Raw genomic sequence first — 19687 nt, 5'->3', positions numbered from 1 at the left:
TAATGTCTGCAATGTTTTTTCATCCTCAGACTTAAAATGGAATCAGATACTGCCAACTGAAGCTGCATTATTTCGACCGTCTGCTGCAGGAGAACATGACAGTCATGAGAGTCCAGTTATGTCACCACCAGCAAAGACACCCCAGCTGACTTGAAGAACAACACATGCCACTATGAATCTGTCCTATCAAAGCTGAAGAATGTGAAAGAGCTCGGTAAGTAGTTGAAAGCGTGCACAAACCAATTTTTCTCATTCAGTAGCAGTTAAAGCTGGAGTAAGCACTTTTGGCCACAGGAGGGCAGGACAACTACAAGCCAACTGACACACAGCCCTGATGCATTGCTGTTTTCTAAAGTTATTATAGCAAATGTAGCGACAAATAATTGCATACTTACACGTCCAGCTGATATGAAACATTTTATCCCATAGGAATTATGTTTATGTCCACCTAAAGAATTTAAGTCCAGAGAAAACATCATTAGTTGCTTAATGTTCCACTCTACACTTGCTGGTGTATAACTTTGTTTTTTCATAGCTGATGCAGAAGTGTAGAGTGCGTTTATCATAGCTTTTTGTTGTTGAAAACTTTTACTCTGCAGGTGCCAGAGACAAGGTTGTGGGTAACAAGGGCAGAATTTTAACATTAATTTTGTATGGCCCTCATGTACTTGTGAAACTAACCAGCTAAATAATCACCATTTACAACTCACCTTGTGATGTGTTACATGAATTACATTGTTCTTTAATAGCCAGCACAGATGCATAAATCATGAACTGTACAGCCAGAGGGGTGGAGTTGGGGGATTTAGCCTCTCTTACCTGTGTGTGCTTGAGTAAATCCAATTTGAGAAGTTCCCCGGTTTGTGCCTCTGGTTGTATTTCTGAATTAATGGCCCCCTGTAATTTGAATTGTGGCCTGAAATGATCAAGCAAGGATCTCTTTGTTGTTTGAAATGAGGGCAAAGTGATTGTGTCTCTGTTGCTCTGAGGCTTTAGAGGCCTGGCAGGATATTCTGCTCACAAGATCTATTGAATTGTATGAAAAAATGTCCCCAAAGTAAGCACTAGATGGCTGTCTAATATAAGCACTGACTGATAACATCTGAGAGTAGCCATTCAAGGACATAATACAGGGTGAATCCAGCTGTTTAAAGACAAGACAATAACAGGAGCATTAGGCACAAGTTCTTTTGACTGTAGAATCTGTGTTGAATACTTGAGAAACTCAAGTTTTTACACACAAAAAATGTTAAATTTGATATGTCATATTAAAGGAATAATTCCATAAATATGTTCATTATTTGTACTTTACCCATTGTTAGGTTAATATCTGATATTGAATATTTAAAAATAAATGTGGTTGTAATACAACTCATAGTTTCTCCAAGTCACTTGGCTAATTGATGGATATAAAGAAACTTGGGAAACTTGAAAACAACCCTAATGAGGGCAAAATAGCTCACAACTGAGTTGTTTAGTTATGATGTATTTGAATTATAGTCACTGTTTAAAAGTGGAGATGTACAACAGGGAGGTGTGGGAAAGGTGTGCATTATTGACAGTTTTATAATCTCTGCATCCTCTAATGCCTTAAAGCTGTAAGTTGGTAACTATTATAAAAGAAAACTTTTGTCATATTTTCTGAAACACTCTATACCCATGTGAAAGAAAACAACCAATCAGACCCAAGGAGTCTGTAAGGCAGCTGTCAATCATGTCAATCCCTGCTTGTGAGCTGCAGTCAAGTTATCAAACTAGTATATAAAATTTACTTCAAATGTTTTCAGAAAAATATTTTAGTATACTGTTTAGCTGGAAAATTTCGAAGTCTGTGACCTGGCTACCATGTTGGATTGAGTTAAATGGAGCACTGCACAGTCCACAGCTGTACCAGTGGAGCATATTACAGCTAAACAGTTCACTAAAATGTGAAAACATTTGAGGTGAGAAATAGGCAATGGAGTCACAGAATCTCGACTGAGATTTGATCATCGCTGCCTAGTTTGACAGTTTGTCCACGGTTCATAAACAGTGATTGACTGCGTTAGAGACTCCTCTGCCTCTAATTGGTTGTTTTTGTTTATGTGTGGTAAATTCTTGCAAATGCCATTAGAAGCACTATGAAGAGGCCAAGGACCATAATTTTTTCACACATTATCTGTCTCATGTAGCAGTAGTGTGTGGATGTAGTGACAGTCTCAACAATCACGATCAAAAATTATTTTTGTAAAAGTTATCAACTACAGCTTCAATACCACAGTTAATGGGTACCGGTTTCCAATAAGAAGCCAAAACCCAATGATATAATGAATCTTGCAGCACCCTTGGCCATCCTTATGCTGTGGCAGCCATTCTGGGAACTATTATATAAGACTACATTAATTTAAGAGTGCCATTTCTGTTAATTCTTGCAATATGTTGTATTTCTTTGTGTTCTAGGCCAACGTGTTGTTTACATTTTGTTAAATAATATTGAATATGTGATTTATTATTATGCGTTGACCTTGAACTAATGACTAAATAAAAATATGGACCCCATGAGTGGACCAGTTTGGAACCACTGGGAAAGACAGTCAATATTTTAAATGTCGTGTGGGAGAGGGCTCCAAAGGCAGGAGGGCAGAATGGCATTTGTCCTACATAAATGAAAGGCAAAACACTTTTTAGTTAAATTAAATTATGTTTAACCTAATTTCTAAACATGTCCCCCCTGGTGTCATATACAATTCCAGCACTGGAGAGAGAAACAATGTTGGGTTAAGAGGTGCAGACTTTATCTCTTTTTCCACCGTATGAGTTAAGTATAATCCATTTTCCTTTGTAAAATAACTCGGTAAGTTTCTGTTGTTATCACACAGCCAAACCATAACCAGTGGTCCAATGCTCAATTAAGCACAGAATGAATCAATATTTCTCACCAAAAAGTGTTAGAGGGCTAATTTTTTTGACCAGAACACAATATTTGTTCTGTTCCCATGAGTCGTGCTCTTTGGAGGGGGCATTCCCCGCTGCCCTCAAGCCCTCTCTAGCAGGCCGGCAGAGCTAGACAAACAAGACCTGGGGTCCAGTCAATTTGTCTGGACAAATGTGGGGATTTGGGGCCACGGTGAGCTATGCAGGGATGAGTGCTAATTGTTTGTGTGCCAAGCAACTCCCCTCAATCCCCTGGTCTCTCGAGTCACTCTATTCACCCCGGTCTTTGTCTCGTAAGTAACTTGAACCTGACACATCGGACCAGGGAAAGTGGAATTCAAGTCATTTTTTTCCCCCTAATTTACAATTACATTCTGTCTTTTGAGAGACTGGTCCATTGTCCAGGTATACAATGTAATAACATGATTTTTTTTTTTTTGCTTTCGCCAACGTAACTCATTATTTCTGTCCCATGCACTCATCTAGGAGGATAGATGGGGAGCAGATGGATGGGGGTCCCCTTATACTTCCACCCCTGGGTCAACAATAAGGCCAAGGCCGCACTGCCGCAGTACATGTGTTGGAGACTATCTGAGAAAAGTGGCTGGAGCCCGCGTCACCTCAGGCCCCTGTCCTCCACAAGTTCAGTCCGGCCCCTCCACGCTCTCTTGGCATGCTGATCAGAGGATTAAGTCCCCAGAGACGGCGTCAAGTCAAGAGCATGCTGGAGAAAGGGAAAGGCATGCAGGGAATATGAGGTACATGCCGGTTTCACACGCACCCACACCCACACAAGAAGGCGAGCAGTTGTGCACCATGAGGACCACACACTTGCTTGCACCACTGATAGCTTGTCAGTAGAGGGTACCAAAGTGCCGCCACACAATGTTTGCATAGGGGAAAATAATTTTGTATTTTATGTATTTAAAAGATTTTTTCTTTTTTACTCACTCATTTGAGTATAGAAGGGAAAAAAGTATGTAAAATGCCCTATCTCTTCTCATTTCCCCCAGATTAAAAGAAAAGAGTGTGTGGACCTGTTTAAAACAACAGAAAACATCAATATACATGTACACACATAACCCAAATAAAACCCAGTAACCATCACAAAAAGGCTGACCAAAGATTTAAAGAAATAAGCTAGAAATCGTAAACTTACAACAAAACAGCATGAAGTAAAGGAGTTTTTTTTTGCTTGTAATTTTAGGATCTGAGAAAGACCCTTGTCAGATCAAAATGTTGTCTCTTCAAAAAAATGTATTATGGGCCTTATGCAAGGACCACTAATATATAGAAACTACTACTTAAAGGGACAGTTCACCCCAAATTACTTAAAAAATAGATATTTTTCATCTTTCCTGTGGTGCCATTTATCAATCTAGATTGTTTAGGTGTGAGTGGCAGACATCATCATGTCCAAATCCAAAAACAAAGAAATGAGTGATGAACTAAAGGATATGGGGTTAACGAGAGACTTACATCAAGACATATTTTTGCAAACTCTCACACAACTGGTGTGTATTAGGTTAAAGAGGAGGTTTGCTGAATCTGACTCGGTAGACGTGTACAAGGAAACCTAACAGAAAAAGTAAGAGAGGTTTAGGTAGAGATTTCTTATTTTTTAAATCTTTTTTCAGTATAGATTAAAAAAAAAAAAAACAGAAGTGCAATAATAAATAATAAGTTGCGACATTATAAGGGAAGTAGTTGGTTTCTTTCACTTTTTCAAAATGCCAGTAACCAATGTTTCATTCCAGCCGTTTGTCCCTGGCCTCTCCACTTGAAAACATTGTTGGCACAGTACACTGTGTGGCCAGATTCCAAATTATTTCCTCCCTGCACATCCACCCACCATTCAGACCTCATTATGACATTAACACCATTTGCTGGAGTGGCAGAAACACAGTTCAGGTGCTGGGTAAAAGCGAGGCAAGCATTAAGGCTGTTAGCACAAGTTCATGTCCCCCAGAACTCTGTAGCTCTGGATTAACAGACTCTACGGTGAGGTCTTTAGCCTTCATGAATCCAGCTGCTCTGTGATGCTGCTTTTGAAGTTTCTAACAAAGTTAAAGTGCTTGTAATTTTCAAGCAACAACCTCTAAAAAATGGCAGTTCCTCAAATCAACACTTGAGGCTCACTCCAAAACAGAATCAATCCTCACAGACAGCCATATTAAAATGCCCCATTTTATATCAGAAATACTCTTTACAGCCTGGTATATAAAACAGTTTTGGTCTATATAGCTTATTTCAATTACATGACAACTGTACCCATTTAACATTATTATTAAAGCATGAAATTACGCATATTTAAGGTTGGGGCTGTTTGAGTGACTGGAGTCACATTTACACTGCTTGTTCAAGGCGAGAATATCACGCCATTATGCCGCCTCGCCGTTGTGTATACATCCGATCGTGGAAAGGGGGGGGCAGAATAGTCTGGCCTCTGAGCCGGGAACGGAGGTAGTAACAGGTGTAAAACGTAAAGCCAGAAAGACGCGGCCAGGTGTGACTTTTTTTTTTCTTTTCTGTCCGTCCTGGGAGAGGGATCCCTCATCATCCTCTGCCGCTCTTCCTGAGGTTTCTTCCATTTTTTTCTCCCCTGTTTCAGGTGTTGTTTTTTGGGAGTTTTTCCTTAGGCGATGTGAGGGTCTAAGGGCAGTGGGATGTCATATGCTGTAAAGCTCTCTGAGGCAAACCGTGTTTTGTGATAATGGGCTTTATAGATAAAATTGACTTGCCCTTACTTGACTTGACTCGACGCTTTAAAGACGTGTTATGTGTGTGACCCCCATGGGAAATTTAAAAAGCAGCTATTAGTATAGTGGCTAATCAAAGATGGAGAATGGTGGCCAGAAATGTCTGCAAACTGGATAAACGATGAAATTCAGGAGCTCCTTACCCATCCAGCAGAGGATAGCTCAGATCAGCTGTCATGTAGCATAGACGGTGAATAATTGTGATTGACATGTTATTCCTCATGCTAGAGGCCGACACTTATGTGTTAAACGTCACGCTCTTTGCTTCTGCTGTGTTTGATCACTGTATGCCACGATGCAGTTTATAACCAAAATGATTCTGCCAACGTTTGGTTCTGTGTGAAAATGCAGTCGTGGTATAAAAAGGGGCCTTTGTTGCGTCTTTAGAGCACAATCTCTGCCCCTCAAACTAAAACAAAATTTAGTCCTCGCAGTTAAGACACACACACACACGACCAGAATTACTATCAAAATTGTCATTTTCCAAAATGTTTTTCACTCTGAATCTTGAACTCAAAGTTATCCTCATAACAATATAAGTACACACACACAAACACACACACACACACACACACACACACACACACGCACGTTAACACAAGTTTTCACACATTTTTAACAGGGTCATTAGAAATGCTCCCTCCCACAAATTGCAGCCCTTTCAGGCCTCTTGTGTTTTGTGTGTTTGGTTCTGCCCACCGATCAGCAGGCAGGTGGTCAGCACAGCTCACACTGTTCCGCCTTAACGTGAAGCCAAGAAAGTGTGGCCTCTTCCTGAGTGTAGCCCAGCAGTGACCCTTTTCTCTGATCATCCTCACCCCTGAAACACACACACACACACACACACACACTCACTGGCCACCTTGTTAAACTCAGCAAGGGGCTGCTGGCTCTTCTAGTGGTGGTCGCAGGGAGCCTTCTGTCTTAGCAGAAAGGGAAGTTGTGGGACAATAACACATAAAACTGAGTCTGTGACATCTGCGTACTCCCGACCCAGGAGGTAAATCCACATGCACACTTATGTAGAAACATTATTGTTCAAATTTGACTCTCATAAGAACATTTAGTCAAAAAATAAGTTATTTTTCTTTATGAAAAGCTTTTTAATTCTGTCCCCCAGACCTCATTGTTCCTCTTCTTTGCTTTTTTGTATGTCAGATATAAAGAATACATAATATAATGTTCTCACAGACATGTTACTTTACAACCGTTTCCACTGCAGAAACTCACCAACCTGTGATCTGGGTCTTTTCATAATCTGCAAAATTAATTCTTTAAAACCTGGGCAACTTGGCTTGACATTTTTTTTTCAAAAACATGGGAAGAAACAATAAGCAACAAAAGAAGAAATAACCTAAAAATTACCAAGACGTTAGCATGGCACCATAAAAAGTGCCACAAAAAGTCATTGTTGAGTTTCCTTTCTGAATAGTGCCACAAAAACTGAGACATCACTACGTTTACTGCTGGGAAGTTGTTTTTTTTTTAACTTAAAAAAAAGTAGATACCAAGACATGGTAGCATTTTCTGACAGAAAAGGGCCACAAAAAGCAGCTGTTTTTCACCACGACTTAGTTGCATTGCTTGACATGATAGTGCCATGACAAGTTGGCATTTTACGCACAAAACATGATCTTTTGAAAACTCTAGCCAAGTGATTTTTATGTCTAAACCTGACCACACTTTGACCCCAGTGTTGGTGAGACAAAGAAAAGTAACATTTCAATGTTTTTGCTACATAATAACGTAAAAATGTAACACGTTTGTGGTTTGCAGAAACATGTTTTCTGACAACTGGGTTTGTCGATGAGTGTCCATCAGTATCAAATCACAAAATGAGTGAATTCTGAATATCTGAGGCAACAAAACACAGTGGTATTTAAGTATTTCCTTAACATTTTTGGCATTTCAGTGTGGGCAAAAAGCTTTTAGAAAATGCCAAACATGGACAGCACCATCATTTTAAGTTTACATCCATTAATGTGCCCGTGGCCAAATACATGTGGAAGATGGTTCAGTGATTGTTTAGCGCTGTTTGAGTCTGTTAGCAGATCCTTGTGCATGTGCTTCTGCTTTGGGAGTCGCAGGTTGGGCATGGACGCCACAATATGGGCTCTAATTCAGACCAACAGCCTCTCTGTCAAAAAGGAGGGGACGGAGCAATTAGCCCCGCGGAGGAGAGAGAAAGAAAGAGGGAAGAACGAAGGGAATTGTGAATTTGACACATTAAATGGTGGCCGTCATTAGCATGTGGCTGTGTGGATTTGGGAGTGTATTCACTGGATCCTTGAATGCATATTGCCTCACTACCGTGGCCGTACCCCCACCACTCTTCTTCTCAGTCTGTCCATCATCCCCGCGGCCACCTTTCACTTGTAATCACCCCATTTAGCCTCCTTTTTCATTCACTTTCTACGGCGTCTTCTGTCGCCTTCATCTTTTTTATGCCGTCATGCTGACTGGAAAAGAGTCCCTGGAATCCCGAAATCAAAACAAATTAAGCTGGATAATTAGACGTAGGAACAAACGAAATGTCAGACACAAGCTGGTAGGCTTAACACCAATGAAAGCAAGAGGTTATCTTCCTGTATTAGAACCAAATATAAATCTGATGCTGTGTTTATAGACTGATCTAAAACTGTAGATGTTGCTCAGCAGTTCCTGCAGGGTTCACATTAAAAACTCATTTTGGCTTGAATTAGTCTTTCATTTTGCTGAAGACCTGACAGAGCTACTGTTGGCGCTGACTTTCACTCAGCTTGTTGTCTCTGCTATCTGAGCCTGGAAAAGAGCAAAGTAGCAGGCCCAGTGTGGTGCCTTTTCCTCCATTGTGCTGAGATCACCTCATGCCAGCTTTCTGCTGTCACATTAGCGCACATCAAGACACTGAGCAACACACAACCCGCACAGAAAGGAAGTTTGTCCTCTTGGTTTCACTCTCTCAGCTCAGTGCAGATTCTGTCGCAAGTTTTTGTGTTTTCTTGGTGCAGAATGATAATTTAGCAGGTAATCCTCAGTTAAGTCTGAATACACTGTGTTTCAAAAGAACTGAATCAACAAGAATTGGGATTTTCTTCTGAGTATTTTGTAAATCATTGAAGTATGCTGATTCAGCTGTTTTGTTCACAGCTTGTTTACATGTAGGCTTGTGTGTACTTGGTGTGGGCTATGAAACTTTCACTCAAGCCTCATTCCCATTACACAAAAAACAAAAATGGCTAACACCCGCTAACATTTGGCTTTTTCATGCAATAAGAATTCGCACAATCGGCATTCACACCCGGGTCAAATGACTCTGCAGTAGACATGGGTTTTTATCGCATCTGGCTCAAATCGGCATTTATGGGAGTGCAACCCTCAGGTGAACATGGTAATTTCAGCTTCTTAACTAGCGATGATGATGCAATTGCGTACCGTCACTAATTACCTTCCATCTCCTCCTAAGCAGCACTGAAACACCGTTCCAAATACATCTGCACCGAGTTTGAAAAAGACACCAAATAAGAGAAATAAAGAAAAGTAACTACTAAAAGGTTTTCCTCTGTTCCTGGCGTTCTCCGGCCTGTCAGTGACGTTGCATGGACACACCAACAAAATAATGTAGTTACAGGATAAAGTTTTTTATGTTTAAGAAGGGGAGGTGTTTGGTTGGATAGTGAGTTGGAGGCGCTAATCTCCACTAATGTCCACCTTGAAACTGTGCTGATTGTATAGCTCGTCTGTGTTGCTGGGTTAATGATGTGAGCCATTCACATTTTGCCAAAAAAAGGAACAACCCATACTTAATACCTTTTATTAAATTGATTTAAAGTTTTCACTAGGCCCCATGTCTGGACTGACATAGATGTAAACTACAACTTGACTGACTGGCAAAATCATAAAACTGCAAGGTTTTAATTGTAGTTTTTATTGTCAATAAATCCTGAGGGAAAAAACAAAACAAAATCAACAATGTGTTAGTCCATCTGTCAGTATTTTTCAACAGTAACGGCCACTCCTGAGTCATTTGTTTTCTACTGAAGACATAAAACTTTAAAAAGTATATGTCACTAAACAGGAACAAATTTTTGGCAACATTTGGAGCCATAGTCGCTGTTTATGGCAGTAGGTACATATATTTGGCACTAAATTAAAGTTAACTACAGTGTGTAAGTTCAGGTGATGAAGGAACACGTCACCCAATGTAACACTGTATCTTCATTTTTAATAGTTTTTGGACAACAGTGGAGCTCTGTTTCACAGAGGAATATGGTTTATCAGGCTTAAGATACACAGACAATACTTCTTAGTAGGAAAAATAGAAAATATTGCCAGACTTGTCATTTTAAAGAGATCAAAACCAGCCCATTCTCCTCTGTACACTTTTTACTCTTTCTCTTCTCCTGTTTCCTCCTTTCCAATGTGGCCTAAAGTCCACGTTTTTGACTTGGCCTCTCCCTCTCTCTCGCTCTCTCTCGCTCTCCCCTGACTCTCTGCCTGTTAGGGCCGTGCAGCCCGAGCTGTCAGCACAGCAACAATCCCAGTCCATTAGTATGATAATGAGGCTGCAGGCCGACAGGTGGCCTGCTAGACAGCTCAATTAAACTGCTCATTAAAGAGGAAAGTTAACGAAGCTGCAGCCCGGTGCCAGTACGGCTTTAACACACAATGTGATGTCAGAGGCAACAAATTGCTGGTGAGTAGGGGAGTGTGTCAGTCTGCATGTGTGCAAGGGTGTGTGTGTGTGTTTCCCTGTCTGTGTCCTTGCATACACATGCGTGAGTGTGTGTGTGAGCGGGTCACGACATAAGTCGTGAGTGTGTCTGTGTGTGGCCAGAGATTGAAATAACAGCTCAGAGAAAGTTAGATGGACGTTACTAATAAGGCAGATATGCGGCTCAGTGATCAGATAAGATAACAGACGGGGGAGGAGACAGGACGGAGGAAAAATAAGTCACTCAAACTTGGCCTTTAACTGTCCCATCAGGCTGCCAGTACCCAAGTTCTCTGCATCATTAACTGGACAAGAACATATAATGCTATAATTATTACCAAAAAACAACCAAAATACACAGCCACAAGTTTGTTTTTTAAACATTCTCCATATCCCAATTCCCTTTTTCCAGCATCTTGAAGTCCAACTTAAACACAGCTATAGCAGCTATTAGGAGGTTTAGTGAAGTAATTATGGCAATTATCCAGTACAATAGGCTTTGCTATACTTTAGGGTTTAACCTGCCATATATTTCAAATGTTATTTAGTAAATAGGCATCAGTAGTGGTTATTTGCATTATAAATGTAGGTTAGGAAATGCTGATGGAAATGTAGTCACTGGTCACTAAAAACTCCCACATCCAGGAGCACAAACATTTGAACGGTGACCTTTAGCCTGGCAGCCGTCACCTCCTGTTGACAAAATCAGCTCATAACCATGTACCAATGCAACAACAAACACAACTGTTTAATAAGGCATTACCTAAAATTCCCGATAGGTCATTCAGAATAACTTAATTGAAAACACAGCATTATATTGCAGTAGATGTTGTCTTCTCTGTACATTTTATTGATCATGGATTTCTACATATGTTTTATACTTTTTTGTATGAGCTTGCCTCGGTTTGATCAACTTGATGTAAAAAAAGAGACTTAAGATTTTAAGATTATACAGATTTTATTTCATCACTGTCACTTCTCTAGAGCTTAAATACATCAAAGTTACATCATACAGATAGCTCCTGAATCAAGTGTGTATACAAAAATTCTGATGAATTAATAGTGCTTATATGAATGCTAATATAATGTTAATAATAGTAATGGTAACATTCACTCATTCATTCATTTTCCGTAATCGCTTGTCCTTGTAAGGGTCGCGGGGGGTAATGGTAACATATTAATAAAAAATCATAAACTCAGCTCTCCCTTCCCCTTTGTGACATACAAAAATTAGATCATGAGAGCAGATATATCAGGCAGCTCTGAGCTCAAACATAGGCTACTCAGTCAAATTAATAGATGATATAAATATTGTTATTTATTGAGCAATCCTTTCATCAAGCTTAAAGTAAGTTCCAGAAAGATTAGATATAAACATGCTGGGCTTATTTCACGCCCACCTCCATAAGCAGGCCACACAGGGAATTTGACTCATTAAAGGGTCTTTATGGAAGTAAATATGCCTCTTTAAGTACATCAAAACATTAAAGTTGTTCCTGTATTCCCTGTTTGAAAATAAATCGCGTCCTTGCAGGATTTACAGTATGTGATTACAGTTTTATTCAGTTTAATTTCAGTTTGATTTGTCTGGTTGGGATGGAGGTGGGGGTTGTTGAGTGCAACATGTTTTAATAGACGTTGTTTATTATGTATGAGAATAAAGATGTAACACGACATGGTAATCAGTTTGTAACCCTGACCAATTTAGTCTGTAATCCGGGGGGCGTGCTCTCTCAAGTGTGAAAATGTGGCCATATGCGTCTTGCTTCTCTCCCTCTCTCCTGTGTTTCGATCTCTGCATCTGTGACATGGAGGATCATGGGAGTTAATGGGGTAGGACTCCGGTCAACAAACGGGGTTATGTATGGGCACAAACAAGAACACAGTGAGAAAACAGACCCGCCAGATTCGCTCAAAGCTGTCTGAAAGATGTCTGCCCTTATGAATATGCTAATCCCAGTTTACCACGAACAAAAAAAATGCTCATTAATTAATCAGCAACAATGGCCTCCTTTAATGACACACTAGCTGCCGTTGGAGACTAGTGTATGTGTGCGCATGAATATAATAACAATATTCATCCAAACCTTTTTGGCAGTTAGTTAGTTTACAATTTTTTTATACTTATGGTCATATATACACTTGTTGGTGCAGTTTTCATGGGGAAAAAAAATCTAAAAAATTAAGTTTATTTAGCATGATAACATACGAAAATCAAAAATTAAAAAAGAAAGTGAAAAAGGGAAGTCTTTGAAACTTATACAAAAGATTGGAGATTTCTTTGATTACAATTAACAAACATGACAGTTGTCATGGTGACAGACAGTGACTGACAGGCAGACAGACACATAGTCAGAGGTGTGTTGTGTCTCTGCATTTGGTATTAACCTACATAACACGGATCTCAGCTCAGAGATGCAGTGAACCAAACTGGATGGATACACGCCATTCGGACCACAACCACAAAACTAGACCAAACCCTCAAATTGTGAACAATAACACAGAGGGCCCTAACTTAACAAGTGAATAAGAGAAAGAAAACACCATGCATTATAGTTTTTAAACTTAGTTTTAAATAATGACCAATAAATCAACCTTCTAGATATGTTTGTGACTGTGGCAGTCATGGCCCACTCAACCCAATCGCCATAATAAATGTTGACATTGTACGTTTCTGCAAACTACGCATACATTTCATTTGCATGTTATGATGTAGTGGATATGTTGAATTTTTACATTTCTTGCATTCCAACAAAGCTGTGATTAATTTGTGATAGAACTCCAGGCGAAAAACCCCAAACTTGGTTATTGTCAGGAAAAGATTGTGTTTTAGAATACATGTTTTTTTGTTGCACAATCAGTGCCGAAGGAGCCATTGATGTCTCATTAAAAAAACGACTTTTTGTGATAGCCTGTGGGGGAAAAAAGCTACAGGTTGTTAAAAATACCCAGGTGTGGGGGCTAAAAATCAGCTGGAAACACAGCAATGTCTCTTTAAAAAACAATTGGTTTTGTTGTTTGTGGTCTCAAACATTTGCGTGCACCTTGCAAGGCTGGCCAAGGTGTCAAGCCATCCACCATCCCCTGTACCTAGTCATGACAAAGCCAGCTCAAATATAACATTGCTTTAAAAACACTGGTGTAATGGGTGTAAACATGCAAGAACAAACCGTTAAATACAGTAGATCATTCTGTAAAAACAGACTGTGTGGTTGTCTTGATGGGCTAGGTAGTTTCCACAGGAGATGGACTTATATTTGCCAGGTAATCAAGACATGACGCCAAATGAATAATGAAGTCCAACGTAGATTCTCAAGGTTCTGGACATTGCGGAAGAAGACCCGAATTCAAGGTATACATATAGGAATTGTCTGTTACTGCCTATAAACACAACTCTGGCCCGTCCTTTCTGCACGCCTTGTATAGACACTGCAAGCTATTGCAGGAACAACCTGGTCTCACTCCAAAGTCGCCACATGGTGACGGTCGGGCAGTGACCGTCCACGTCAACCTATGACATTTTAGGTATCCTCGCCAAGTCAAGCTATGACTTATAACCTCTGAATTCTCCTTCAAAATTTGCCCTGATGTCATGATTTTAGGGAAAATGGTCAAAAACAGATCAAGGACATTTTTATGACCAATACATTAACTTTATGACCAATATTTTTCTTGTCCTGTGTTCCTGCCACTTCAAATCACCCCTGTCTTGTCTTTACATCTGTCCTGCCTGCCTGCAGCAGCAGCACTGGATCATTGAGGTCCAAGCAGTCAGCAGGCAGCAGCCCGCTGCTCTATTATGTCACTAATTGGTGGCATGAGTGAGATGGCTACAATATCAAAAGGCAGGAAGCAAAGGTTGGAGGGAGTGTGTGTGGGGGGTGAGGCGATGGAGAGAATGAAGGCAGGAAAGGGAAACTGAGAGACAGAGGGAGAAAAAGAGAGAGTTGTGTTAATTAGAGCAGGGCGTGTCCGTCCCCCATGTTAGAGGCAAATTAGTTTGATAGAGAGTGACAAGTTTTGTGCATGTGTGTGTTTGAGTGTGTGTCTGTGAGCATGTCAGTCAGAGGGGTTCTGGTAAGAAGGTGTTGTGTACGAGCTAAACAATGGAGTTAGCAATTTTGGGTATGAGGCGTTCTGATAAGCTGCTCGCATAATGCCGACTCTGTTGGTGGGAAACAGAAAATTAAGCTGTGGGAACTCAGAAAGAAAAAAGATGGAGATGGAGAATTTGTAGGTACTTTAACTCTAAATCTGACTTTGCCCAAGAAGAAACAGTAATGTAACGCTGGTGTCAGAAAAAATGAGTTTTGTTCTTAACTGAACTAGACAATTGTTCTAATTGATTGATTAGTATTGGCCTTTTATGGTCATCATTGAAGGGGCACTCTGTCAGTTTTATGCGTTAGGGTTTAATTTACTTGTGAGAACAATGGTATGACGCGTCTTCAAGTTTATCCCAGCTTGAATACATGTCACAAACTATCTAGATGAAGTAAAAGTCGTAACAAGGTTTCCATGGGTGAACCTGCAGGGTGCAGGGATGAAGAAAGATGCTAGTTGGTTGCATTTTAAGAAGTGTAGCATTTTTTATGCCTCTGAGCCAGAGACAGCCATAGCTGGAGACATTTTGGGTTGTCTGTCCCTCCCATTCTCACAAATATGATATCTTAGGAATGCCTGGAGGGAATTTCATTGCATCCGCACAAACATCCACTTGGACTCAAGAATGAACTGATTAAAATTTGGTGATCAAAGGTCAAGTTCTCTGTGACCACACAAAATGTGATTTTGGCCATAAATTGAGAATTAATACACTAATCATGACACAATTTAACACCAGTGTCTTATTGGATATAATGATGAAGTGATGACATTTTATATACAAAAGGTCAAAGGTCAACTTCACTATGACATCATAATGTTTTGCAAAAACTCCTTTGGCCGTAAGTCAACGTCTCAGGAAGAGAGGGGGAGACATTTGGTCAGATACTGAATGGTGACACGAATCTTGAAACTGTCCTGATTGACCTTCTTTGCTGCTGGTTTGAAGATATATCTGAAGCATCGACGTTTTACTTATGTAGCTTCTTTGCAGCAACATCCAGATTTGAAGCACTGTCTACTGGCATGGCTATATATTTATGACATAGTTCTAGCTTCGAACAAAAAGTTAAGGTGTCTCGGCCTCACTGGGTCAATTCTGACCATTCTGTTTTTAATCTGTGTCTTGTTTAAACCTTTTGTTTAACCAAATGCGTGACTTAAGAACCAACCATGGTGTTTTTATTACTGGGTGAGTGCAATATGTGTTTTTATTACTGGGTAAGTGCAATAGGTGTAGTGGGCAACGTGTGCACAGTTGTTTTGGGTGAAACTGTGGCTATGTGCAGTTGCATATCTGGTGTTGTTTTTGTTCAGGCTGTTGTGTTTTTAATGTCATGGTGTGATTTTGGAGACTTTATCTGTGCAGCACTGAGTCCAATACAAATTTTCCCTACGGGAACAATAAAGTGTATCATATTGCATCGTATCATATCATAATAATGCTCATTTAAATCGACAACCTGGTAAAGAGTCAGTGACATTATTTCTTTCAATCTTGTGAGAATCCTTAACTTTCTAAAAGTCAAAATAGATTGCGAGAATACCCCACTTAAACAGTGCCATTGTTTCCTTCCACACAGAATATGAACCTTTGAGCAGGCCAAACAGATAAACGTACAATAATTTGTTTTTGGCTGCAGCAGGCAGATAAAATGAGGGAATAATCTTTCAGAAGTTGGTAGAGACTAAAAACAGACCTTAAAGTGAGATAATATTAGACTCACATTCATCAGATGGTCAGAAACACAACTCCAAATGATTGAAAATGTTGCTTCAGATAACTGTTGGACACCTAAAGCTGTTTAGTAAAACATTTTTCATATCAACCTAAAAGATTACGAAAGGTAGCAATGTTGTGTCCCCTAGTTCGTAGTGGCAAAAAAATGTTATTGCTGGTTTAAGCAAAGCTGTTTAGTATTCAGTTATATCTAAACTGGCTTTAATTTTAAGGTCGATTTCCCCTGAGACTTCCAAAGCAACTTATTAAGCAGTGAAGTTCAAGTTTGGCTGTGTGGATTTTAATTTTTGCTTTACTTTCTGTTTCTGGCCATTAGATTAATAAAATTTGGTTGAAAGTTGAAAGCACCAGGACAGCTACTAAATGGACATTAATGTTTTGTCGAATGCTCTTTTCAAATTCAAGAATGAACTTTGACCCTAAAAACAGTGTTCACCCTGTGTGTTATAAAATAGAGTCATAGCTTCACTCAAGAAACACTCACAGACACACTATTTGAGTTAATGCTTTAGCAACAAAAACAAGTGACATAATTACCTTTTTTTGTTGTTGTGGGAAACACAACATTAACACCATCGTGCCCAACATCCCCTCTGGCCCCGCTCTCGATTGCCCCAAGGGCGTCTTCTGCTGGTTCATGTGTCCTAATCGTCCCCCTCTCCCCGTCACTTCCACTGACCCCCTGTTGTGGAAGGAGAGAGCGACATTAAATCTTAATCTCACCCGCTTGATGGAGAATGCAGGTCCCTGAAAGGCAGCATTTTCTGGTTACATGAACCCATTGGGGGTGGATCAACCATATGCCAATTGACATGGCTGGGGCTGAATGGCCAACGTGGATTGTAACAGTGGTGCTCGGACAAAAAGCCCCCCGCGGGCTCCCACACCTCCACCAGAACTGAACAGACGTTCAGGCTGCCGCTGACACAAGGCCAGACCCCCCCACCATCACTGACACACACACACACACACACACAATATTGGTCCCCCATTGGCCCCATTGACGTTTATGTTTTTGATTCGATGTTGGGAATACAGGGATTAGATACAAATGACACTGTTGAGCTGAAAACTGTTGTTATGCATTAACGGAAATTATTATCACCAAGAAGTGTGGAAAACTCAATAATGATTGTCATTCAGTCATTGAATCTTATGTCCATTTTACAGTTTGCCATATCAGTGTCTGAAGACATTATCTGTTTATCCAGGTTTTGGTAAAGATATCAAATTACTCAAATTCAGTGGTTCTCAAACTTTTTCTGTCATGACTCCTTAATAAATCCTTAACAATAATTGGTGAAACAACTAATAAAACGGGATTTCTTATTAGGAAAATAAAAATAATTTTATCAATATAAAGGTCAACATGATGGCATGAACAAACTCTTGTTTATTTTACCTAAATCATATTCATTCAACTTTACTTCACTCCATATTTTTCTCCTGGCCCCACCTTCATTGGCACTAAGCTAGTTTTAAAAACAAATTATTTATAAACTGCACAAGACAAAGAGAATACACATAATGACGGAATAAAAAAAAAACTCAGCTCCTACAGTAAAGATATTTACCCCCATGCTCAAAAACATGTATACACATTTCTGGACATTTTGTATATTTACTTTGACTTTTACCCCACTTCAGACCAAATTCCCACATTTTCTGCCTTCATTCCATGTTTTTGGCTGTCCTTAGTTTTGAATAAATTATGTTAAACCATAAAAGTAACCCATCCATTCCCATCCATGAGCTGAAAAGGTACAGCCAACAATTTGCTGATCAATCAAAAGGCTGGACACTCAGAGACAGACACACCTGCAGGCAATTCAGAGTCGCCAGTTAATCTAACCTGCATGTCTTTGGATTGTAGGAGGAAACTCGAGGAAACCCACAAAGGCACAAAATGAACCTGCAACCTCCACAGAGAGAGACCCCAACCAGTTATCCACCACACCACGGAGCTGCCCAGGTGTCACAAATCTCACAGGTATCTGCATTTTATTGCTATTATGGATACTTGTCATTGTATCTATGATAAATCAAAACCATAGTGTGTTGGATTTAGGGGCATCTATTGGCAGAAATGATGGTTTCATTAGTTTCAAATCATCTTAAAACTACGAATCATTGTGTTTTTGTTACGTTAGAATGTACAAACCAAACATGGCTCTAAATAGGGCCTTTTTATGTCCAATATAGTGGACCTTTAAGCAAAGAATCAACATTTAGAAGTAGGTCTCTGTTTTTCTGCTGAAAACTATTCAAAATCAAAATTATTTATAAAAAGTCAAAACCTATAGATCCCACTGTGTTTCTCTTGGTTTGATAATAACAATAAACTTTATTTGTATAATGCTTTTTTTTTTTTTTACAAAGTCACAAAGTGCTTTATGAGGAAAAGAAACAAATAATAAAAAACAAATTCAAAATAAAATCAGGAAATAAAAATGATGGGGACATTCAAACAAAGTTCAAAAATTTAGAAGAAAAACAAACTAAAAACATTTTTAAAAAGTTTCAATATAGTTAATAAATATATTAACACTTTTTTATCAACTCTCAGACGATGGAGAATTTGCACAATAAAAATATGTGAAATAATATCTAAATAATATGGAAAAGAGATTCTCAGTTTTATCATCTATGTACCATCAAAAGACATCTAAGAAATGCTTTGTGTTAAAGTTGCATCCTTTAAAATCCCCTCAATTCAGAAAATTAAAGTATTATCGTATGTTTGCTTCTCAGTACTAGAGTAAAACAAAATGTATATAATAGTGGGTGTAAATCTTAAAAGTGTTGATCATGACTGATTGTCCACGTTCAATTAAATCGTAATCAGATGGCGGTGGACAATCCTGGTCTTTTCTACACCAGTGATCCCACATGAGAGCGTGAGACGGCGAGCTTTAGTGAAATTGTGCCCTTATTGGAGAGGCAAGCTGGCCCTGCCACTCCAGCGACTGTACCACTGGAGAGGCCAGTGCGTTCACCATATGGGACAGGGATGGTCAATAGGATTACGTCGTGCACCTCTCCTTCTCCCTCTTCTCTCTCCACCACACATAATCAACCAGGGGATGAAGTCCTGGCCCACCAAGCCTCCCCTGAAGTATCCCAGATCCCTTTTCGCCTACTTGGGAAGGGAGAGTGGGGCAGTGGGGGTCTCGTGGGCAGAGAGAAAGAGCAAAGGGGGACCACCAGATGGATTAACATATTCAACAGAGGCAGAGATCAAGCCTTTATAGAGTGAGGACAGAGGGAGGCTTTCTCTCACACATACAGAGTCTGAGAGAAAACAGAAATGAGTGTAAGCTGGATTTGTTTTCATTGTCATGGAAAAACTGTGATGGGCCAAGTGATAACTCTGCCACTCACATGTAGACTCATTTTTTCTCTCACTAATGCGGGCAGAACGCGGACATGTGTGCACAGTGGTGGAAAGTAACTAAATACATTACTTGTACATGACTT

At 39.7% G+C, this 19687-nt stretch overlaps 1 long non-coding RNA gene across 1 annotated transcript in view; it reads left to right on the top strand.

Annotated features, from left to right (window-relative positions):
• The first annotated feature begins 35 nt into the window (after positions 1-35).
• LOC148188551 (uncharacterized) overlaps positions 36-19687 on the top strand; it is a 37259-nt gene continuing 17607 nt past the window's right edge. Inside the window, exons 1-3 of the long non-coding RNA XR_015777592.1 lie at positions 36-214; positions 3400-3671; positions 18084-18200. This is a non-coding gene — a long non-coding RNA (uncharacterized LOC148188551). The remainder of the gene's footprint in view (positions 215-3399; positions 3672-18083; positions 18201-19687) is intronic.

Source organism: Plectropomus leopardus, chromosome 10, assembly GCF_026936395.1.
Source record: "Plectropomus leopardus strain MGB_pleo_1.0 chromosome 10, ASM2693639v1, whole genome shotgun sequence".
Classification (NCBI taxonomy): domain Eukaryota; kingdom Metazoa; phylum Chordata; class Actinopteri; order Perciformes; family Serranidae; genus Plectropomus; species Plectropomus leopardus.
This window is presented reverse-complemented; position numbering and strand designations above follow the sequence as displayed.